The sequence below is a fragment of the Paramisgurnus dabryanus genome, chromosome 14, assembly GCF_030506205.2.
Source record: "Paramisgurnus dabryanus chromosome 14, PD_genome_1.1, whole genome shotgun sequence".
Lineage (NCBI taxonomy): Eukaryota > Metazoa > Chordata > Actinopteri > Cypriniformes > Cobitidae > Paramisgurnus > Paramisgurnus dabryanus.
In genome coordinates this window covers 29,445,376-29,468,194 of record NC_133350.1, presented here as the reverse complement: position 1 = coordinate 29,468,194, position 22,819 = coordinate 29,445,376, and the positions used below count along the sequence as shown (strand labels likewise).

The window sequence follows — 22,819 nt, the reverse complement described above, 5'->3', positions numbered from 1 at the left end:
CCCGAACTAAGAAGTGTGTGGCTGTTTGCCGGTTTCAGAAGAAGCATCCATGCATTTCTGGGAAATGCACCGCCTTTCTCATACAGTTTGTGCGGTCCCTTCAAACGAGTGCAAAATATGTGACAAAATCCATTGATACAACCAAGTTTCACATCATGTAGGTTTCTGTAGTGTAGTGGTTATCACGTTCGCCTAACAAGCAGTGGCCGCCCGTGGATACCTGTAGAACGGTGACTAGCCAATCAGAAGCGAGGAAAAATTTGAGGGCGTGTCTCAGGGTGGCCGCACTTAAACATTGGTTCGAATCCCAGTAAAGGTGAAAATGAAGACGTTATTTATACCTTTTGACACATTTACTCATTCATATATTTAATTCAAACTTGTTTCTGAATACTTTTTACTGATGCAATGTGTTATAGAACGTTATAGTGTTTATAGTGTATAAATAACTAGTTTTCAGGACATTTTTAGATAAAACACTTTTTAATAAAATTAACATTTAAAAGAATACAATTAAATGCATGCCTATTTAATTTTATAAGACAATCATTCTACCACAACAATATAAACATGTTAAGTGCACAAAAATGTGAACAAAGGCAATTATATTGAATGAACACATACTGGAAATATCTCAAGATGACCAAAATAAATAATCAATCTTTGAAATTAAGTGACAGTTTTAAGAAACAGAAACAGGCTTAATAAGGCTACACAGTACTTTTTCAGTTAAACACAGATGGTCCTACTGCCCATGTGCATGTATACAGTACAGTTATAAATAGGATTGTGCCAAAAGTATTAAACTACCACAGTGGTTTCTGCATGTAACAGATATCCATAACAATGAAAATACAGAGTTATATTTTTATGATACAATAATTACAATGCATACATTCAGAAACAGGAGACATGAGGGCAGTCACTTTGAGTTGAGGGGTACCCAGAATAGGCTGCAGGGAGTCCTGAGAAAGACTGGACAGCAGCTGCAGGGAGGAGTAGAGTCTGTAGACTGTGCAGAGGTCACTGGGAGGAGGGATGCAGGATGACATTAGTCATAGATGAACATTACATTTGTTAAATCTGCTTTGAAATGGATTAAGTAAAATGATGTTAAATTAAGTCCTTACACTGACAGAAAACGGTTTCATTCACTGGTGTCAAAGGCGATGTGGTCTTGCTTGTAGATAATTTAACAACTCTGGAGGTAATGGCAAAGGAACCCTCACTGGATTAAAGGGAATTGGTGAAAAACAATAACACTGATCAGGAACAGGCATATCTTTACAGTTGAGTCGGCACGTGTACATGTCCATATACCAACCTCCCGTGGAGATGAAGTAGCACTATGTTCATCAGGCCTGTCTGGTTTTGAGAGAGTTGCTGGTGGTTTATGCCTACCTAACACAGAAAAATGTTAATGTGTTAATTAATAGTAATGTAAATGCATGCAAACCCATAGAACACATGTTAAGAATCTTTATAATATTAGGGGTGTGGTATGATGTGGTATGATCTACAGTACATGAGTACTCTACAGCTTCATGCATCTGTAAATCATGTGCATATCAAACTTTTAAAGAATAACATGCAAAAAAAAACATGCAAATCACGAACTCTGTAGTTATATATATGTACTGATATATAAATATTTTCAATGTTAGAACAATTGACACAAGAATTAGAACAGGCCTGAACATGGCCTAACCAACAAACAGCAACAAATGAATGTAGAAAAGATAATCCTGATTCATGTCAGAATCATTCCTAGTGTGCAGAAGGAATAAGACCTTTGACCACTGGGATTCCAACAACTTCTGAATCTGAAAGCATAGTGAAAATAATGTACCTTTTAAGCATTTATAACATAAACAGACAGAATTACATATAAAAGCTTTTACTGTCACATATAGAGGACTGAAGTATATGTTTGTTTGAGCATGTATGTGGTTCTCACTCAGTTGGGCTTTTAGATGAATTTGTGGGTAGCATCATCCTCCCCAATTCTTCACACTCCTCAACTTCTATGAAAAAAGAACAAAACAAAGATTGGTATAAAATAATGGAATTATAAATATCATCAACTGGTGTTTATTCAGGGAAAACTGACTGAGCATTAAACTCTTTTACAGCAATACCTGTGTCAGTTTGTCTCTGTGTGTCAGTTTGTCTCTGTGTGCGTGTATGTGCCAGTTTGTCTCTGTGTGCTTGTATGTGTCAGTTTGTCTCTGTATGAGTGTATGTGTCAGTTTGTCTCTGTGTGAGTGTATGTGTCAGTTTGTCTCTGTGTGCGTGTATGTGTCAGTTTGTCTCTGTGTGCGTGTATGTGTAAGTTTGCCTCTGTGTGCTTGTATGTGTCAGTTTGTCTCTGTGTGCGTGTATGTGCCAGTTTGTCTCTGTGTGCTTGTATGTGTCAGTTTGTCTCTGTGTGCGTGTATGTATCAGTTTGTCTCTGTATGAGTGTATGTGTCAGTTTGTCTCTGTGTGAGTGTATGTGTCAGTTTGTCTCTGTGTGCGTGTATGTGTCAGTTTGTCTCTGTGTGCGTGTATGTGTCAGTTTGTCTCTGTGTGCGAGTATGTGCCAGTTTGTCTCTGTGTGCGTGTATGTGTCAGTTTGTCTCTGTGTGCGTGTATGTGTCAGTTTGTCTCTGTGTGCGAGTATGTGCCAGTTTGTCTCTGTGTGCGAGTATGTGCCAGTTTGACTCTGTGTGCGAGTATGTGTCAGTTTGTCTTTGTGTGCATGTGTGTCAGTTTGTGTCTGTGTGCGTGTATGTGTCAGTTTGTCTCTGAATGAGTGTATGTGTCAGTTTGTCTTTGTGTGCGTGTATGTGTCAGTTTGTCTCTGTGTGCGTGTATGTGTAAGTTTGCCTCTGTGCGTGTATGTGTCAGTTTGTCTCTGTGTGCGAGTATGTGCCAGTATGTCTCTGTGTGCGTGTATGTGTCAGTTTGTCTCTGTGTGCGTGTATGTGTCAGTTTGTCTCTGTGTGCGTGTATGTGTCAGTTTGTCTCTGAATGAGTGTATGTGTCAGTTTGTCTCTGTGTGAGTGTATGTGTCAGTTTGTCTCTGTGTGCGTGTATGTGTAAGTTTGCCTCTGTGTGCGTGTATGTGTCAGTTTGTCTCTGTGTGCGAGTATGTGCCAGTTTGTCTCTGTGTGCGTGTATGTGTCAGTTTGTCTCTGTGTGCGTGTATGTGTCAGTTTGTCTCTGTGTGCGTGTATGTGCCAGTTTATCTCTGGGTGCATGTATGTGTCAGTTTGTCTATGTGTGAGTGTATGTGTCAGTTTGTCTCTGTGTGCGTGTATGTGTCAGTTTGTCTCTGTGTGCGTGTATGTGTCAGTTTGTCTCTGTGTGCGTGTATGTGTCAGTTTGTCTCTGTATGAGTGTATGTGTCAGTTTGTCTCTGTGTGAGTGTATGTGTCAGTTTGTCTCTGTGTGCGTGTGTGTGTCAGTTTGTCTCTGTATGAGTGTATGTGTCAGTTTGTCTCTGTGTGAGTGTATGTGTCAGTTTGTGTCTGTGTGCGTGTATGTGTCAGTTTGTCTCTGAATGAGTGTATGTGTCAGTTTGTCTTTGTGTGCATGTTTGTGCCAGTTTGTCTCTGTATGAGTGTATGTGTCAGTTTGTCTCTGTGTGCGTGTATGTGTCAGTTTGTCTTTGTGTGCATGTGTGTGCCAGTTTGTCTCTGTATGAGTGTATGTGTCAGTTTGTCTCTGTGTGCGTGTATGTGTCAGTTTGTCTTTGTGTGCATGTGTGTGCCAGTTTGTCTCTGTATGAGTGTATGTGTCAGTTTGTGTCTGTGTGCTTGTATGTGTCAGTTTGTCTCTGTATGAGTCAGTTTGTGTCTGTGTGCGTGTATGTGTCAGTTTGTCTCTGTATGAGTGTATGTGTCAGTTTGTCTTTGTGTGCGTGTATGTGTCAGTTTGTCTCTGTATGAGTGTATGTGTCAGTTTGTCTCTGTATGAGTGTATGTGTCAGTTTGTCTCTGTATGAGTGTATGTGTCAGTTTCTCTCTATGTGCGTGTATGTGTCAGTTTCTCTCTGTGTGCGTGTATGTGTCAGTTTGTCTCTTTGTGCGAGTATGTGCCAGTTTGTCTCTGTGTGCGTGTATGTGTCAGTTTGTCTCTGTGTGCGTGTATGTGTCAGTTTGTCTCTGTGTGCGTGTATGTGTCAGTTTGTCTCTGTGTGCGTGTATGTGTCAGTTTGTCTCTGTGTGCGTGTATGTGTCAGTTTGTCTCTGTGTGCGTGTATGTGTCCTATTGTCTCTGTGTGCGTGTATGTGTCAATTTGTCTCTGTGTATGTGTATGTGTCAGTTTGTCTCTGTATGAGTGTATGTGTCAGTTTGTCTCTGTATGAGTGTATGTGTCAGTTTGTCTCTGTGTGAGTGTATGTGTCAGTTTGTCTCTGTGTGCGTGTATGTGTCAGTTTGTCTCTGTGTGCGTGTATGTGTAAGTTTGCCTCTGTGTGCTTGTATGTGTCAGTTTGTCTCTGTGTGCGTGTATGTGCCAGTTTGTCTCTGTGTGCTTGTATGTGTCAGTTTGTCTCTGTGTGCGTGTATGTATCAGTTTGTCTCTGTATGAGTGTATGTGTCAGTTTGTCTCTGTGTGAGTGTATGTGTCAGTTTGTCTCTGTGTGCGTGTATGTGTCAGTTTGTCTCTGTGTGCGTGTATGTGTCAGTTTGTCTCTGTGTGCGAGTATGTGCCAGTTTGTCTCTGTGTGCGTGTATGTGTCAGTTTGTCTCTGTGTGCGTGTATGTGTCAGTTTGTCTCTGTGTGCGAGTATGTGCCAGTTTGTCTCTGTGTGCGAGTATGTGCCAGTTTGTCTCTGTGTGCGAGTATGTGTCAGTTTGTCTTTGTGTGCATGTGTGTCAGTTTGTGTCTGTGTGCGTGTATGTGTCAGTTTGTCTCTGAATGAGTGTATGTGTCAGTTTGTCTTTGTGTGCGTGTATGTGTCAGTTTGTCTCTGTGTGCGTGTATGTGTAAGTTTGCCTCTGTGCGTGTATGTGTCAGTTTGTCTCTGTGTGCGAGTATGTGCCAGTATGTCTCTGTGTGCGTGTATGTGTCAGTTTGTCTCTGTGTGCGTGTATGTGTCAGTTTGTCTCTGTGTGCGTGTATGTGTCAGTTTGTCTCTGAATGAGTGTATGTGTCAGTTTGTCTTTGTGTGCGTGTATGTGTCAGTTTGTCTCTGTGTGCGTGTATGTGTAAGTTTGCCTCTGTGTGCGTGTATGTGTCAGTTTGTCTCTGTGTGCGAGTATGTGCCAGTTTGTCTCTGTGTGCGTGTATGTGTCAGTTTGTCTCTGTGTGCGTGTATGTGTCAGTTTGTCTCTGTGTGCGTGTATGTGCCAGTTTGTCTCTGAATGAGTGTATGTGTCAGTTTGTCTTTGTGTGCATGTTTGTGCCAGTTTGTCTCTGTATGAGTGTATGTGTCAGTTTGTCTCTGTGTGCGTGTATGTGTCAGTTTGTCTTTGTGTGCATGTGTGTGCCAGTTTGTCTCTGTGTGAGTGTATGTGCCAGTTTGTCTCTGTGTGAGTGTATGTGTCAGTTTGTCTCTGTGTGAGTGTATGTGTCAGTTTGTCTCTGTGTGCGTGTATGTGTCAGTTTGTCTCTGTGTGCGTGTATGTGTCAGTTTGTCTCTGTGTGAGTGTATGTGTCAGTTTGTCTCTGTGTGCGTGTATGTGTAAGTTTGCCTCTGTGTGCGTGTATGTGTCAGTTTGTCTTTGTGTGTGAGTATGTGCCAGTTTGTCTCTGTGTGCGTGTATGTGTCAGTTTGTCTCTGTGTGAGTGTATGTGTCAGTTTGTCTCTGTGTGAGTGTATGTGTCAGTTTGTCTCTGTGTGCGTGTATGTGTCAGTTTGTCTCTGTGTGCGTGTATGTGTCAGTTTGTCTCTGTGTGAGTGTATGTGTCAGTTTGTCTCTGTGTGCGTGTATGTGTAAGTTTGCCTCTGTGTGCGTGTATGTGTCAGTTTGTCTCTGTGTGCGAGTATGTGCCAGTTTGTCTCTGTGTGCGTGTATGTGTCAGTTTGTCTCTGTGTGCGTGTATGTGTCAGTTTGTCTCTGTGTGCGTGTATGTGCCAGTTTATCTCTGTGTGAGTGTATGTGTCAGTTTGTCTCTGTGTGCGTGTATGTGTCAGTTTGTCTCTGTGTGCGTGTATGTGTCAGTTTGTCTCTGTGTGAGTGTATGTGTCAGTTTGTCTCTGTGTACGTGTATGTGTAAGTTTGCCTCTGTGTGCGTGTATGTGTCAGTTTGTCTCTGTGTGCGAGTATGTGCCAGTTTGTCTCTGTGTGCGTGTATGTGTCAGTTTGTCTCTGTGTGCGTGTATGTGTCAGTTTGTCTCTGTGTGCGTGTATGTGCCAGTTTATCTCTGGGTGCATGTATGTGTCAGTTTGTCTATGTGTGAGTGTATGTGTCAGTTTGTCTCTGTGTGCGTGTATGTGTCAGTTTGTCTCTGTGTGCGTGTATGTGTCAGTTTGTCTCTGTGTGCGTGTATGTGTCAGTTTGTCTCTGTATGAGTGTATGTGTCAGTTTGTCTCTGTGTGAGTGTATGTGTCAGTTTGTCTCTGTGTGCGTGTGTGTGTCAGTTTGTCTCTGTATGAGTGTATGTGTCAGTTTGTCTCTGTGTGAGTGTATGTGTCAGTTTGTGTCTGTGTGCGTGTATGTGTCAGTTTGTCTCTGAATGAGTGTATGTGTCAGTTTGTCTTTGTGTGCATGTTTGTGCCAGTTTGTCTCTGTATGAGTGTATGTGTCAGTTTGTCTCTGTGTGCGTGTATGTGTCAGTTTGTCTTTGTGTGCATGTGTGTGCCAGTTTGTCTCTGTATGAGTGTATGTGTCAGTTTGTCTCTGTGTGCGTGTATGTGTCAGTTTGTCTTTGTGTGCATGTGTGTGCCAGTTTGTCTCTGTATGAGTGTATGTGTCAGTTTGTGTCTGTGTGCTTGTATGTGTCAGTTTGTCTCTGTATGAGTGTATGTGTCAGTTTGTGTCTGTGTGCATGTATGTGTCAGTTTGTCTCTGTATGAGTGTATGTGTCAGTTTGTCTCTGTGTGCGTGTATGTGTCAGTTTGTCTTTGTGTGCATGTGTGTGCCAGTTTGTCTCTGTATGAGTGTATGTGTCAGTTTGTGTCTGTGTGCTTGTATGTGTCAGTTTGTCTCTGTATGAGTGTATGTGTCAGTTTGTGTCTGTGTGCGTGTATGTGTCAGTTTGTCTCTGTATGAGTGTATGTGTCAGTTTGTCTTTGTGTGCGTGTATGTGTCAGTTTGTCTCTGTATGAGTGTATGTGTCAGTTTGTCTCTGTGTGCGTGTATGTGTCAGTTTGTCTCTGTGTGCGTGTATGTGTCAGTTTGTCTCTGTATGAGTGTATGTGTCAGTTTCTCTCTATGTGCGTGTATGTGTCAGTTTCTCTCTGTGTGCGTGTATGTGTCAGTTTGTCTCTTTGTGCGATTATGTGCCAGTTTGTCTCTGTGTGCGTGTATGTGTCAGTTTGTCTCTGTGTGCGTGTATGTGTCAGTTTGTCTCTGTGTGCGTGTATGTGTCAGTTTGTCTCTGTGTGCGTGTATGTGTCAGTTTGTCTCTGTGTGCGTGTATGTGTCAGTTTGTCTCTGTGTGCGTGTATGTGTCAGTTTGTCTCTGTGTGCGTGTATGTGTCCTATTGTCTCTGTGTGTGTGTATGTGTCAATTTGTCTCTGTGTATGTGTATGTGTCAGTTTGTCTCTGTGCATGTATTTGTCAGTTTGTTTCTGTGCATGTATGTGTCAATTTGTTTCTGTGCGACAGTTTGTCTCTGTGTGCATGTGTGTCAGTTTGTCTCTGTGTGTGTATCAGTTTCTCTCTGCAAAGATGCAAATCATATGTCATCCCACAGTTACACATTTCAATTTGACCTAATGTACTCAACAGTACTGTCAACAAACCTGGAGGATGAGAGGCAGATGCTGCAAGGCCAAAGAACCAAGTTTCACAGACGTTGGCTCTTTTTCCGAGTTAGGCACTGCTGCAGTTGGTCTTTCCTTAAACACTTTTATCTTGCCTGGAAGATGACATTCACCTTCATCCTGCTGTGCTGTACACAAAGAGCTGATGATTAGTGTTAATCAATGTTCTCTTTTACTGACTATTATACAGTGTTTAATTATGTATAATTTTTTTCATAATAACATGTTATTCGTATATTATAACATTAAATTGCACACATGTACGTAATGTTTTTTTATCACATAAATGTAAAATATGTGTGTGTAATTTAATATACATTTGCCTAATTACAATATAAGTACTACATCATAATGCACTGTTAACATATTTTTTTTACATTTTATTTAGGTACATAGTAAGATCAATCATGAAACATTGAAACACAAATAGACTCTTATAAAATAACAGCTGTATTTTATTAGAGTTGTTATTTTTAGAAGTTTAGTTTACTGTATTTTTATAATAGTTTGGTTTACTGTTTCCTACCATCACACACCATTCAACACAATTAACAATACGATTGCATGATAATATACATGCAATTTAAATGATAAAATACATTAATTATAATGTATACATAATACAGTAAGCTAGTATTGCTAAAGTATAACATTCACTTACCTTTTCGGTGGTTTGTCAGGCTAATTGCGTTATTTAAAGCAGTCACCATTCGTATAATCTGTTTTAAGGTAGTTTAGACATTAAATATTTGTTGTACTGATAATTATGTAAACAAATACCTTACCGATCGTAAAACGGGTCCAATGCGAATCAGATAACACTGGGCTTCTTAAATTACCCGCCACGGAAAATACGAAACAGCGCCATGACGTCTACGTGTGGCCAAAAGTATATCGCATCTGTAGTGTTAAGCACTACCATAGAGAATGAATGGGAAAAGTTAAGGGAAGTTAAGCTTAACTACTTTCGGCTCCCGACGCGAAAGGTCCTCGGTTCGAAACCGGGCAGAAACAGCACGTCCTTTTGATACGCTGCGAGTTAAATGCCTTTCTTGAGACACGTTACTCCTTGTGTCTTGAAGCACTTTTAAAGTTACACACAGTTCCGCCCGTCACATTCGCTTCACGCATGAAAGGTGGCCAGTTCTCAAGTGGACGAAAAGCATTGCCCCTTTGGAAAGTGTTGCACAGAGAGAAAATGTGTGGCCAAATCTATCAAAATAAACAAAGAATCCAAAGGAACAGGTTTCTGTGGTGATGTGGTTATCACAAAAAGTCCTCGGTTCGACTGAAATAAACACTTTGTTAGAGATATGACAGGGTTTTGGTCATGTTGATTTAACTACCTCAACAGTTACATCAGTTTGATGCACGTTATTGTAAACCTGATCGTCGGTTAGTGTTAGTTGAACGTACGGCAGGTAAGTGTACTGAGGTTTAGTCAACATTACGCAGCCAGTTGGCTGTGTAGATAAGCCAATGAAAACCTCTTGTTCCCTTTACATAAAGTCTTGAATGTCTCCTTTGCTTTTTGCCTGTTTCATGTTGAAATCCGTTGAAAACTATTTTGAAAAAGAACCCCAATCAAACCCCAGGTCAGTCCTTGAAATTATTTCTAAACATGTCTAAGGCGATGGATTGCTCATGCACAGTTCTCTTCAGGCATTTCCCTTCTGTCAGGCCAAAATGAACGCTTTCTAAAAGATAACATTTAATTACACAAACAACGGAAACAATTTGATGCACGCTAGTACGTACTTGCTGGTAATTTAGGAATCGCAAAATGCCCAACGGCAGGGGTTACGGGAAAGAATCACAGGACGAGGTGGCCGAGTGGTTAAGGCGATGGACTGCTAATCCATTGTGCTCTGCACGCGTGGGTTCGAATCCCATCCTCGTCGTCCGTCCTTGTGACGTTGAACTGTCTTTAAGACGCAACATTGCCGAAGGTTAAGTTGTTTCCCACACCTCTAGGAGTGGTCTGCTACCCCGTAGAGAAAGCAACGTGTTTTCTTTGCATCAGTTTTGAAGTGCTTACAATCCAGAGTCTCTGAGGGACACTTGAGTGTTTTCAGACTTTAAAGTCCATGCTATGTGCCAACTGTCTAGAAAGTGGTAAAGACTGGGTTGAGCGGATTTACCTTTGTTGATGTTTGCTGTAAGAGGAACAGAACAGGAATCATAACAACTGAAAAACCTTAGCGGAATGGTTGAAAACATACGTTGTCTCTAGCACAATTTTTATAGGTCAGTGCAAGAGCGTTTAAACGCAGATAGGGAGGTCTAACCGTTCACTTGGACATTATCAAGACAGCTTTAACTGTGGTGAAGCATAACACATGATGATTTTTCAATTCTTCAGTCACGTGTTTTCTCAGAGGGGGTATAGCTCAGTGGTAGAGCATTTGACTGCAGGTCAAGGGGTCCCCGGTTCAAATCCGGGTGCCCCCTTGGCTGTAAGCCTGTGTGTCCGTAGGCACTTGCGGTAGTTTGCCGTGTTAATATTCGGACTCAAAGTTCATCATGGATCCTTTTAACGTAGGGTTAGGCAAACGTCGGTCCTGGAGTGCAGCAGCCCTGCAGAGTTCTGCAGCAGCCCTGCAGAGTTCAGCTCCAGCTCCAATCAGGCCCACATGAACAGGCTTATCAAGGTCTAAAGGTCACCTGAGAACCACAGGTGGATGACGTTTATTTAGGGTTGGAAAAAAAATCTGCAGGATTGCGGCACTTCAGGACCGGCGTTGCCTACCCCTGTTCTAACGCTAAAGATGAGAATACACCGTGCCATTTCAGCACAGTCATGGCTAAATGCCAACGTACACTGAACGAGTAAATCCCATACGATGTGAAGCCAAAGCTCACGAATTGTGTGCTCACACAATACCAGGGGTCTCTGACCCTGCTCCTGGTGAGCTTCCGCCCTGCAGATTTAGCTCCAACCCCAATGAAACTTAGCTGAAGCAGCTTATCAAGGTGTTAAGGGTTGCTTGATCATTACAGACTGGTGTGTTGGAGGTGGGTTGAAACTGAAGTCTGCAGGACAGTAGTCGACCAGCAGCAGGTTTGGAGATACATGCGTTATTCGGTCAGATCGCACAGCTGCGACTTGACTGCTCACACTTCACCTCTGAAACAAATCGGAGAGATACCCGAACTAAGAAGTGTGTGGCTGTTTGCCGGTTTCAGAAGAAGCATCCATGCATTTCTGGGAAATGCACCGCCTTTCTCATACAGTTTGTGCGGTCCCTTCAAACGAGTGCAAAATATGTGACAAAATCCGTTGATACAACCAAGTTTCACATCATGTAGGTTTCTGTAGTGTAGTGGTTATCACGTTCGCCTAACACGCGAAAGGTCCTCGGTTCGAAACCGGGCAGAAACAGCACGTCCTTTTGATACGCTGCGAGTTAAATGCCTTTCTTGAGACACGTTACTCCTTGTGTCTTGAAGCACTTTTAAAGTTACACACAGTTCCGCCTGTCACATTCGCTTCACGCATGAAAGGTGGCCAGTTCTCAAGTGGACGAAAAGCATTGCCCCTTTGGAAAGTGTTGCACAGAGAGAAAATGTGTGGCCAAATCTATCAAAATAAACAAAGAATCCAAAGGAACAGGTTTCTGTGGTGATGTGGTTATCACAAAAAGTCCTCGGTTCGACTGAAATAAACACTTTGTTAGAGATATGACAGGGTTTTGGTCATGTTGATTTAACTACCTCAACAGTTACATCAGTTTGATGCACGTTATTGTAAACCTGATCGTCGGTTAGTGTTAGTTGAACGTACGGCAGGTAAGTGTACTGAGGTTTAGTCAACATTACACAGCCAGTTGGCTGTGTAGATAAGCCAATGAAAACCTCTTGTTCCCTTTACATAAAGTCTTGAATGTCTCCTTTGCTTTTTGCCTGTTTCATGTTGAAATCCGTTGAAAACTATTTTGAAAAAGAACCCCAATCAAACCCCAGGTCAGTCCTTGAAATTATTTCTAAACATGTCTAAGGCGATGAATTGCTCATGCACAGTTCTCTTCAGGCGTTTCCCTTCTGTCAGGCCAAAATGAACGCTTTCTAAAAGATAACATTTAATTACACAAACAACGGAAACAATTTGATGCACGCTAGTACGTACTTGCTGGTAATTTAGGAATCGCAAAATGCCCAACGGTAGGGGTTACGGGAAAGTTTCACAGGACGAGGTGGCCGAGTGGTTAAGGCGATGGACTGCTAATCCATTGTGCCCTGCACGCGTGGGTTCGAATCCCATCCTCGTCGTCCGTCCTTGTGACGTTGAACTGTCTTTAAGACGCAACATTGCCGAAGGTTAAGTTGTTTCCCACACCTCTAGGAGTGGTCTGCTACCCCGTAGAGAAAGCAACGTGTTTTCTTTGCATCAGTTTTGAAGTGCTTACAATCCAGAGTCTCTGAGGGACACTTGAGTGTTTTCAGACTTTAAAGTCCATGCTATGTGCCAACTGTCTAGAAAGTGGTAAAGACTGGGTTGAGCGGATTTACCTTTGTTGATATTCGCTGTAAGAGGAACAGAACAGGAATCATAACAACTGAAAAACCTTAGCGGAATGGTTGAAAACATACGTTGTCTCTAGCACAATTTTTATAGGTCAGTGCTAGAGCGTTTAAACGCAGATAGGGAGGTCTAACCGTTCACTTGGACATTATCAAGACAGCTTTAACTGTGGTGAAGCATAACACATGATGATTTTTCAATTCTTCAGTCACGTGTTTTCTCAGAGGGGGTATAGCTCAGTGGTAGAGCATTTGACTGCAGGTCAAGGGATCCCCGGTTCAAATCCGGGTGCCCCCATGGCTGTAAGCCTGTCTGTCCGTAGGCTCTTGCGGTAGTTTGCCGCGTTAATATTCGGACTCAAAGTTCATCATGGATCCTTTTAACGTAGGGTTAGGCAAACGTCGGTCCTGGAGTGCAGCAGCCCTGCAGAGTTCTGCAGCAGCCCTGCAGAGTTCAGCTCCAGCTCCAATCAGGCCCACATGAACAGGCTAATCAAGGTCTAACGGTCACCTGAGAACCACAGGTGGATGACGTTTATTTAGGGTTGGAAATAAAATCTGCAGGATTGCGGCACTTCAGGACCGGCGTTGCCTACCCCTGTTCTAACGCTAAAGATGAGAATACACCGTGCCATTTCAGCACAGTCATTGCTAAATGCCAACGTACACTGAACGAGTAAATCCCATACGACGTGAAGCCAAAGCTCACGAATTGTGTGCTCACACAATACCAGGGGTCTCTGACCCTGCTCCTGGTGAGCTTCCGCCCTGCAGATTTAGCTCCAACCCCAATGAAACTTAGCTGAAGCAGCTTATCAAGGTGTTAAGGGTTGCTTGATCATTACAGACTGGTGTGTTGGAGGTGGGTTGAAACTGAAGTCTGCAGGACAGTAGCCGACCAGCTGCAGGTTTGGAGATACCTGCGTTATTCGGTCAGATCGCACAGCTGCGACTTGACTGCTCACACTTCACCTCTGAAACAAATCGGAGAGATACCCGAACTAAGAAGTGTGTGGCTGTTTGCCGGTTTCAGAAGAAGCATCCATGCATTTCTGGGAAATGCACCGCCTTTCTCATACAGTTTGTGCGGTCCCTTCAAACGAGTGCAAAATATGTGACAAAATCCATTGATACAACCAAGTTTCACATCATGTAGGTTTCTGTAGTGTAGTGGTTATCACGTTCGCCTAACACGCGAAAGGTCCTCGGTTCGAAACCGGGCAGAAACAGCACGTCCTTTTGATACGCTGCGAGTTAAATGCCTTTCTTGAGACACGTTACTCCTTGTGTCTTGAAGCACTTTTAAAGTTACACACAGTTCCGCCCGTCACATTCGCTTCACGCATGAAAGGTGGCCAGTTCTCATGTGGACGAAAAGCATTTCCCCTTTGGAAAGTGTTGCACAGAGAGAAAATGTGTGGCCAAATCTATCAAAATAAACAAAGAATCCAAAGGAACAGGTTTCTGTGGTGATGTGGTTATCACAAAAAGTCCTCGGTTCGACTGAAATAAACACTTTGTTAGAGATATGACAGGGTTTTGGTCATGTTGATTTAACTACCTCAACAGTTACATCAGTTTGATGCACGTTATTGTAAACCTGATCGTCGGTTAGTGTTAGTTGAACGTACGGCAGGTAAGTGTACTGAGGTTTAGTCAACATTACGCAGCCAGTTGGCTGTGTAGATAAGCCAATGAAAACCACTTGTTTCCTTTACATAAAGTCTTGAATGTCTCCTTTGCTTTTTGCCTGTTTCATGTTGAAATCCATTGAAAACTATTTTGAAAAAGAACCCCAATCAAACCCCAGGTCAGTCCTTGAAATTATTTCTAAACATGTCTAAGGCGATGGATTGCTCATGCACAGTTCTCTTCAGGCGTTTCCCTTCTGTCAGGCCAAAATGAACGCTTTCTAAAAGATAACATTTAATTACACAAACAACGGAAACAATTTGATGCACGCTAGTACGTACTTGCTGGTAATTTAGGAATCGCAAAATGCCCAACGGCAGGGGTTACGGGAAAGTTTCACAGGACGAGGTGGCCGAGTGGTTAAGGCGATGGACTGCTAATCCATTGTGCTCTGCACGCGTGGGTTCGAATCCCATCCTCGTCGTCCGTCCTTGTGACGTTGAACTGTCTTTAAGACGCAACATTGCCGAAGGTTAAGTTGTTTCCCACACCTCTAGGAGTGGTCTGCTACCCCGTAGAGAAAGCAACGTGTTTTCTTTGCATCAGTTTTGAAGTGCTTACAATCCAGAGTCTCTGAGGGACACTTGAGTGTTTTCAGACTTTAAAGTCCATGCTATGTGCCAACTGTCTAGAAAGTGGTAAAGACTGGGTTGAGCGGATTTACCTTTGTTGATGTTTGCTGTAAGAGGAACAGAACAGGAATCATAACAACTGAAAAACCTTAGCGGAATGGTTGAAAACATACGTTGTCTCTAGCACAATTATTATAGGTCAGTGCTAGAGCGTTTAAACGCAGATAGGGAGGTCTAACCGTTCACTTGGACATTATCAAGACAGCTTTAACTGTGGTGAAGCATAACACATGATGATTTTTCAATTCTTAAGTCACGTGTTTTCTCAGAGGGGGTATAGCTCAGTGGTAGAGCATTTGACTGCAGATTAAGGGGTCCCCGGTTCAAATCCGGGTGCCCCCTTGGCTGTAAGCCTGTGTGTCCGTAGGCACTTGCGGTAGTTTGCCGCGTTAATATTCGGACTCAAAGTTCATCATGGATCCTTTTAACGTAGGGTTAGGCAAACGTCGGTCCTGGAGTGCAGCAGCCCTGCAGAGTTCTGCAGCAGCCCTGCAGAGTTCAGCTCCAGCTCCAATCAGGCCCACATGAACAGGCTAATCAAGGTCTAACGGTCACCTGAGAACCACAGGTGGATGACGTTTATTTAGGGTTGGAAATAAAATCTGCAGGATTGCGGCACTTCAGGACCGGCGTTGCCTACCCCTGTTCTAACGCTAAAGATGAGAATACACCGTGCCATTTCAGCACAGTCATGGCTAAATGCCAACGTACACTGAACGAGTAAATCCCATACGACGTGAAGCCAAAGCTCACGAATTGTGTGCTCACACAATACCAGGGGTCTCTGACCCTGCTCCTGGTGAGCTTCCGCCCTGCAGATTTAGCTCCAACCCCAATGAAACTTAGCTGAAGCAGCTTATCAAGGTGTTAAGGGTTGCTTGATCATTTCAGACTGGTGTGTTGGAGGTGGGTTGAAACTGAAGTCTGCAGGACAGTAGCCGACCAGCAGCAGGTTTGGAGATACCTGCGTTATTCGGTCAGATCGCACAGCTGCGACTTGACTGCTCACACTTCACCTCTGAAACAAATCGGAGAGATACCCGAACAAAGAAGTGTGTGGCTGTTTGCCGGTTTCAGAAGAAGCATCCATGCATTTCTGGGAAATGCACCGCCTTTCTCATACAGTTTGTGCGGTCCCTTCAAACGAGTGCAAAATATGTGACAAAATCCATTGATACAACCAAGTTTCACATCATGTAGGTTTCTGTAGTGTAGTGGTTATCACGTTCGCCTAACACGCGAAAGGTCCTCGGTTCGAAACCGGGCAGAAACAGCACGTCCTTTTGATACGCTGCGAGTTAAATGCCTTTCTTGAGACACGTTACTCCTTGTGTCTTGAAGCACTTTTAAAGTTACACACAGTTCCGCCCGTCACATTCGCTTCACGCATGAAAGGTGGCCAGTTCTCATGTGGACGAAAAGCATTTCCCCTTTGGAAAGTGTTGCACAGAGAGAAAATGTGTGGCCAAATCTATCAAAATAAACAAAGAATCCAAAGGAACAGGTTTCTGTGGTGATGTGGTTATCACAAAAAGTCCTCGGTTCGACTGAAATAAACACTTTGTTAGAGATATGACAGGGTTTTGGTCATGTTGATTTAACTACCTCAACAGTTACATCAGTTTGATGCACGTTATTGTAAACCTGATCGTCGGTTAGTGTTAGTTGAACGTACGGCAGGTAAGTGTACTGAGGTTTAGTCAACATTACGCAGCCAGTTGGCTGTGTAGATAAGCCAATGAAAACCACTTGTTTCCTTTACATAAAGTCTTGAATGTCTCCTTTGCTTTTTGCCTGTTTCATGTTGAAATCCGTTGAAAACTATTTTGAAAAAGAACCCCAATCAAACCCCAGGTCAGTCCTTGAAATTATTTCTAAACATGTCTAAGGCGATGGATTGCTCATGCACAGTTCTCTTCAGGCGTTTCCCTTCTGTCAGGCCAAAATGAACGCTTTCTAAAAGATAACATTTAATTACACAAACAACGGAAACAATTTGATGCACGCTAGTACGTACTTGCTGGTAATTTAGGAATCGCAAAATGCCCAACGGCAGGGGTTACGGGAAAGTTTCACAGGACGAGGTGGCCGAGTGGTTAAGGCGATGGACTGCTAATCCATTGTGCTCTGCACGCGTGGGTTCGAATCCCATCCTCGTCGTCCGTCCTTGTGACGTTGAACTGTCTTTAAGACGCAACATTGCCGAAGGTTAAGTTGTTTCCCACACCTCTAGGAGTGGTCTGCTACCCCGTAGAGAAAGCAACGTGTTTTCTTTGCATCAGTTTTGAAGTGCTTACAATCCAGAGTCTCTGAGGGACACTTGAGTGTTTTCAGACTTTAAAGTCCATGCTATGTGCCAACTGTCTAGAAAGTGGTAAAGACTGGGTTGAGCGGATTTACCTTTGTTGATGTTTGCTGTAAGAGGAACAGAACAGGAATCATAACAACTGAAAAACCTTAGCGGAATGGTTGAAAACATACGTTGTCTCTAGCACAATTATTATAGGTCAGTGCTAGAGCGTTTAAACGCAGATAGGGAGGTCTAACCGTTCACTTGGACATTATCAAGACAGCTTTAACTGTGGTGAAGCATAACACATGATGATTTTTCAATTCTTAAGTCACGTGTTTTCTCAGAGGGGGTATAGCTCAGTGGTAGAGCATTTGACTGCAGATCAAGGGGTCCCCGGTTCAAATCCGGGTGCCCCCTTGGCTGTAAGCCTGTGTGTCCGTAGGCACTTGCGGTAGTTTGCCGCGTTAATATTCGGACTCAAAGTTCATCATGGATCCTTTTAACGTAGGGTTAGGCAAACGTCGGTCCTGGAGTGCAGCAGCCCTGCAGAGTTCTGCAGCAGCCCTGCAGAGTTCAGCTCCAGCTCCAATCAGGCCCACATGAACAGGCTAATCAAGGTCTAACGGTCACCTGAGAACCACAGGTGGATGACGTTTATTTAGGGTTGGAAATAAAATCTGCAGGATTGCGGCACTTCAGGACCGGCGTTGCCTACCCCTGTTCTAACGCTAAAGATGAGAATACACCGTGCCATTTCAGCACAGTCATGGCTAAATGCCAACGTACACTGAACGAGTAAATCCCATACGACGTGAAGCCAAAGCTCACGAATTGTGTGCTCACACAATACCAGGGGTCTCTGACCCTGCTCCTGGTGAGCTTCCGCCCTGCAGATTTAGCTCCAACCCCAATGAAACTTAGCTGAAGCAGCTTATCAAGGTGTTAAGGGTTGCTTGATCATTTCAGACTGGTGTGTTGGAGGTGGGTTGAAACTGAAGTCTGCAGGACAGTAGCCGACCAGCAGCAGGTTTGGAGATACCTGCGTTATTCGGTCAGATCGCACAGCTGCGACTTGACTGCTCACACTTCACCTCTGAAACAAATCGGAGAGATACCCGAACTAAGAAGTGTGTGGCTGTTTGCCGGTTTCAGAAGAAGCATCCATGCATTTCTGGGAAATGCACCGCCTTTCTCATACAGTTTGTGCGGTCCCTTCAAACGAGTGCAAAATATGTGACAAAATCCATTGATACAACCAAGTTTCACATCATGTAGGTTTCTGTAGTGTAGTGGTTATCACGTTCGCCTAACACGCGAAAGGTCCTCGGTTCGAAACCGGGCAGAAACAGCACGTCCTTTTGATACGCTGCGAGTTAAATGCCTTTCTTGAGACACGTTACTCCTTGTGTCTTGAAGCACTTTTAAAGTTACACACAGTTCCGCCCGTCACATTCGCTTCACGCATGAAAGGTGGCCAGTTCTCATGTGGACGAAAAGCATTTCCCCTTTGGAAAGTGTTGCACAGAGAGAAAATGTGTGGCCAAATCTATCAAAATAAACAAAGAATCCAAAGGAACAGGTTTCTGTGGTGATGTGGTTATCACAAAAAGTCCTCGGTTCGACTGAAATAAACACTTTGTTAGAGATATGACAGGGTTTTGGTCATGTTGATTTAACTACCTCAACAGTTACATCAGTTTGATGCACGTTATTGTAAACCTGATCGTCGGTTAGTGTTAGTTGAACGTACGGCAGGTAAGTGTACTGAGGTTTAGTCAACATTACGCAGCCAGTTGGCTGTGTAGATAAGCCAATGAAAACCACTTGTTTCCTTTACATAAAGTCTTGAATGTCTCCTTTGCTTTTTGCCTGTTTCATGTTGAAATCCGTTGAAAACTATTTTGAAAAAGAACCCCAATCAAACCCCAGGTCAGTCCTTGAAATTATTTCTAAACATGTCTAAGGCGATGGATTGCTCATGCACAGTTCTCTTCAGGCGTTTCCCTTCTGTCAGGCCAAAATGAACGCTTTCTAAAAGATAACATTTAATTACACAAACAACGGAAACAATTTGATGCACGCTAGTACGTACTTGCTGGTAATTTAGGAATCGCAAAATGCCCAATGGCAGGGGTTACGGGAAAGTTTCACTGGACGAGGTGGCCGAGTGGTTAAGGCGATGGACTGCTAATCCATTGTGCTCTGCACGCGTGGGTTCGAATCCCATCCTCGTCGTCCGTCCTTGTGACGTTGAACTGTCTTTAAGACGCAACATTGCCGAAGGTTAAGTTGTTTCCCACACCTCTAGGAGTGGTCTGCTACCCCGTAGAGAAAGCAACGTGTTTTCTTTGCATCAGTTTTGAAGTGCTTACAATCCAGAGTCTCTGAGGGACACTTGAGTGTTTTCAGACTTTAAAGTCCATGCTATGTGCCAACTGTCTAGAAAGTGGTAAAGACTGGGTTGAGCGGATTTACCTTTGTTGATGTTTGCTGTAAGAGGAACAGAACAGGAATCATAACAACTGAAAAACCTTAGCGGAATGGTTGAAAACATACGTTGTCTCTAGCACAATTATTATAGGTCAGTGCTAGAGCGTTTAAACGCAGATAGGGAGGTCTAACCGTTCACTTGGACATTATCAAGACAGCTTTAACTGTGGTGAAGCATAACACATGATGATTTTTCAATTCTTAAGTCACGTGTTTTCTCAGAGGGGGTATAGCTCAGTGGTAGAGCATTTGACTGCAGATCAAGGGGTCCCCGGTTCAAATCCGGGTGCCCCCTTGGCTGTAAGCCTGTGTGTCCGTAGGCACTTGCGGTAGTTTGCCGCGTTAATATTCGGACTCAAAGTTCATCATGGATCCTTTTAACGTAGGGTTAGGCAAACGTCGGTCCTGGAGTGCAGCAGCCCTGCAGAGTTCTGCAGCAGCCCTGCAGAGTTCAGCTCCAGCTCCAATCAGGCCCACATGAACAGGCTAATCAAGGTCTAACGGTCACCTGAGAACCACAGGTGGATGACGTTTATTTAGGGTTGGAAATAAAATCTGCAGGATTGCGGCACTTCAGGACCGGCGTTGCCTACCCCTGTTCTAACGCTAAAGATGAGAATACACCGTGCCATTTCAGCACAGTCATGGCTAAATGCCAACGTACACTGAACGAGTAAATCCCATACGACGTGAAGCCAAAGCTCACGAATTGTGTGCTCACACAATACCAGGGGTCTCTGACCCTGCTCCTGGTGAGCTTCCGCCCTGCAGATTTAGCTCCAACCCCAATGAAACTTAGCTGAAGCAGCTTATCAAGGTGTTAAGGGTTGCTTGATCATTTCAGACTGGTGTGTTGGAGGTGGGTTGAAACTGAAGTCTGCAGGACAGTAGCCGACCAGCAGCAGGTTTGGAGATACCTGCGTTATTCGGTCAGATCGCACAGCTGCGACTTGACTGCTCACACTTCACCTCTGAAACAAATCGGAGAGATACCCGAACTAAGAAGTGTGTGGCTGTTTGCCGGTTTCAGAAGAAGCATCCATGCATTTCTGGGAAATGCACCGCCTTTCTCATACAGTTTGTGCGGTCCCTTCAAACGAGTGCAAAATATGTGACAAAATCCATTGATACAACCAAGTTTCACATCATGTAGGTTTCTGTAGTGTAGTGGTTATCACGTTCGCCTAACACGCGAAAGGTCCTCGGTTCGAAACCGGGCAGAAACAGCACGTCCTTTTGATACGCTGCGAGTTAAATGCCTTTCTTGAGACACGTTACTCCTTGTGTCTTGAAGCACTTTTAAAGTTACACACAGTTCCGCCCGTCACATTCGCTTCACGCATGAAAGGTGGCCAGTTCTCATGTGGACGAAAAGCATTTCCCCTTTGGAAAGTGTTGCACAGAGAGAAAATGTGTGGCCAAATCTATCAAAATAAACAAAGAATCCAAAGGAACAGGTTTCTGTGGTGATGTGGTTATCACAAAAAGTCCTCGGTTCGACTGAAATAAACACTTTGTTAGAGATATGACAGGGTTTTGGTCATGTTGATTTAACTACCTCAACAGTTACATCAGTTTGATGCACGTTATTGTAAACCTGATCGTCGGTTAGTGTTAGTTGAACGTACGGCAGGTAAGTGTACTGAGGTTTAGTCAACATTACGCAGCCAGTTGGCTGTGTAGATAAGCCAATGAAAACCACTTGTTTCCTTTACATAAAGTCTTGAATGTCTCCTTTGCTTTTTGCCTGTTTCATGTTGAAATCCGTTGAAAACTATTTTGAAAAAGAACCCCAATCAAACCCCAGGACAGTCCTTGAAATTATTTCTAAACATGTCTAAGGCGATGGATTGCTCATGCACAGTTCTCTTCAGGCGTTTCCCTTCTGTCAGGCCAAAATGAACGCTTTCTAAAAGATAACATTTAATTACACAAACAACGGAAACAATTTGATGCACGCTAGTACGTACTTGCTGGTAATTTAGGAATCGCAAAATGCCCAATGGCAGGGGTTACGGGAAAGTTTCACTGGACGAGGTGGCCGAGTGGTTAAGGCGATGGACTGCTAATCCATTGTGCTCTGCACGCGTGGGTTCGAATCCCATCCTCGTCGTCCGTCCTTGTGACGTTGAACTGTCTTTAAGACGCAACATTGCCGAAGGTTAAGTTGTTTCCCACACCTCTAGGAGTGGTCTGCTACCCCGTAGAGAAAGCAACGTGTTTTCTTTGCATCAGTTTTGAAGTGCTTACAATCCAGAGTCTCTGAGGGACACTTGAGTGTTTTCAGACTTTAAAGTCCATGCTATGTGCCAACTGTCTAGAAAGTGGTAAAGACTGGGTTGAGCGGATTTACCTTTGTTGATGTTTGCTGTAAGAGGAACAGAACAGGAATCATAACAACTGAAAAACCTTAGCGGAATGGTTGAAAACATACGTTGTCTCTAGCACAATTATTATAGGTCAGTGCTAGAGCGTTTAAACGCAGATAGGGAGGTCTAACCGTTCACTTGGACATTATCAAGACAGCTTTAACTGTGGTGAAGCATAACACATGATGATTTTTCAATTCTTAAGTCACGTGTTTTCTCAGAGGGGGTATAGCTCAGTGGTAGAGCATTTGACTGCAGATCAAGGGGTCCCCGGTTCAAATCCGGGTGCCCCCTTGGCTGTAAGCCTGTGTGTCCGTAGGCACTTGCGGTAGTTTGCCGCGTTAATATTCGGACTCAAAGTTCATCATGGATCCTTTTAACGTAGGGTTAGGCAAACGTCGGTCCTGGAGTGCAGCAGCCCTGCAGAGTTCTGCAGCAGCCCTGCAGAGTTCAGCTCCAGCTCCAATCAGGCCCACATGAACAGGCTAATCAAGGTCTAACGGTCACCTGAGAACCACAGGTGGATGACGTTTATTTAGGGTTGGAAATAAAATCTGCAGGATTGCGGCACTTCAGGACCGGCGTTGCCTACCCCTGTTCTAACGCTAAAGATGAGAATACACCGTGCCATTTCAGCACAGTCATGGCTAAATGCCAACGTACACTGAACGAGTAAATCCCATACGACGTGAAGCCAAAGCTCACGAATTGTGTGCTCACACAATACCAGGGGTCTCTGACCCTGCTCCTGGTGAGCTTCCGCCCTGCAGATTTAGCTCCAACCCCAATGAAACTTAGCTGAAGCAGCTTATCAAGGTGTTAAGGGTTGCTTGATCATTTCAGACTGGTGTGTTGGAGGTGGGTTGAAACTGAAGTCTGCAGGACAGTAGCCGACCAGCAG

General features: G+C 43.8%; 1 long non-coding RNA gene and 17 other non-coding genes across 18 annotated transcripts; 17 read left to right on the top strand and 1 right to left on the bottom strand.

Moving 5' to 3' along the window:
• Positions 1-533: 533 nt before the first annotated feature.
• LOC135719465 (uncharacterized) lies at positions 534-8,433 on the bottom strand. The gene is made up of 5 exons (XR_010521109.1): positions 7,901-8,433; positions 1,958-2,024; positions 1,325-1,823; positions 1,131-1,228; positions 534-1,026 (listed from the first exon to the last, which is right to left on the bottom strand). It is a non-coding gene; the product is annotated as an uncharacterized lncRNA (long non-coding RNA).
• A 1,307-nt stretch (positions 8,434-9,740) lies between these two features.
• Positions 9,741-9,822, top strand: trnas-gcu (transfer RNA serine (anticodon GCU)). Its single transcript has one exon. It is a non-coding gene; the product is annotated as a tRNA-Ser (tRNA).
• A 478-nt stretch (positions 9,823-10,300) lies between these two features.
• Positions 10,301-10,372, top strand: trnac-gca (transfer RNA cysteine (anticodon GCA)). The gene has a single exon. It is a non-coding gene; the product is annotated as a tRNA-Cys (tRNA).
• An 858-nt stretch (positions 10,373-11,230) lies between these two features.
• On the top strand, positions 11,231-11,303 carry trnav-aac (transfer RNA valine (anticodon AAC)). Its single transcript has one exon. It is a non-coding gene; the product is annotated as a tRNA-Val (tRNA).
• Positions 11,304-12,108: 805 nt separating this feature from the next.
• On the top strand, positions 12,109-12,190 carry trnas-gcu (transfer RNA serine (anticodon GCU)). Its single transcript has one exon. It is a non-coding gene; the product is annotated as a tRNA-Ser (tRNA).
• Positions 12,191-12,668: 478 nt separating this feature from the next.
• On the top strand, positions 12,669-12,740 carry trnac-gca (transfer RNA cysteine (anticodon GCA)). Its single transcript has one exon. It is a non-coding gene; the product is annotated as a tRNA-Cys (tRNA).
• Positions 12,741-13,598: 858 nt separating this feature from the next.
• trnav-aac (transfer RNA valine (anticodon AAC)) lies at positions 13,599-13,671 on the top strand. The gene has a single exon. It is a non-coding gene; the product is annotated as a tRNA-Val (tRNA).
• Positions 13,672-14,476: 805 nt separating this feature from the next.
• Positions 14,477-14,558, top strand: trnas-gcu (transfer RNA serine (anticodon GCU)). The gene has a single exon. It is a non-coding gene; the product is annotated as a tRNA-Ser (tRNA).
• Positions 14,559-15,036: 478 nt separating this feature from the next.
• On the top strand, positions 15,037-15,108 carry trnac-gca (transfer RNA cysteine (anticodon GCA)). Its single transcript has one exon. It is a non-coding gene; the product is annotated as a tRNA-Cys (tRNA).
• An 858-nt stretch (positions 15,109-15,966) lies between these two features.
• trnav-aac (transfer RNA valine (anticodon AAC)) lies at positions 15,967-16,039 on the top strand. The gene has a single exon. It is a non-coding gene; the product is annotated as a tRNA-Val (tRNA).
• Positions 16,040-16,844: 805 nt separating this feature from the next.
• On the top strand, positions 16,845-16,926 carry trnas-gcu (transfer RNA serine (anticodon GCU)). The gene has a single exon. It is a non-coding gene; the product is annotated as a tRNA-Ser (tRNA).
• A 478-nt stretch (positions 16,927-17,404) lies between these two features.
• On the top strand, positions 17,405-17,476 carry trnac-gca (transfer RNA cysteine (anticodon GCA)). The gene has a single exon. It is a non-coding gene; the product is annotated as a tRNA-Cys (tRNA).
• Positions 17,477-18,334: 858 nt separating this feature from the next.
• trnav-aac (transfer RNA valine (anticodon AAC)) lies at positions 18,335-18,407 on the top strand. Its single transcript has one exon. It is a non-coding gene; the product is annotated as a tRNA-Val (tRNA).
• An 805-nt stretch (positions 18,408-19,212) lies between these two features.
• trnas-gcu (transfer RNA serine (anticodon GCU)) lies at positions 19,213-19,294 on the top strand. The gene has a single exon. It is a non-coding gene; the product is annotated as a tRNA-Ser (tRNA).
• Positions 19,295-19,772: 478 nt separating this feature from the next.
• On the top strand, positions 19,773-19,844 carry trnac-gca (transfer RNA cysteine (anticodon GCA)). The gene has a single exon. It is a non-coding gene; the product is annotated as a tRNA-Cys (tRNA).
• Positions 19,845-20,702: 858 nt separating this feature from the next.
• Positions 20,703-20,775, top strand: trnav-aac (transfer RNA valine (anticodon AAC)). Its single transcript has one exon. It is a non-coding gene; the product is annotated as a tRNA-Val (tRNA).
• An 805-nt stretch (positions 20,776-21,580) lies between these two features.
• On the top strand, positions 21,581-21,662 carry trnas-gcu (transfer RNA serine (anticodon GCU)). Its single transcript has one exon. It is a non-coding gene; the product is annotated as a tRNA-Ser (tRNA).
• A 478-nt stretch (positions 21,663-22,140) lies between these two features.
• Positions 22,141-22,212, top strand: trnac-gca (transfer RNA cysteine (anticodon GCA)). The gene has a single exon. It is a non-coding gene; the product is annotated as a tRNA-Cys (tRNA).
• Positions 22,213-22,819: the final 607 nt, after the last annotated feature.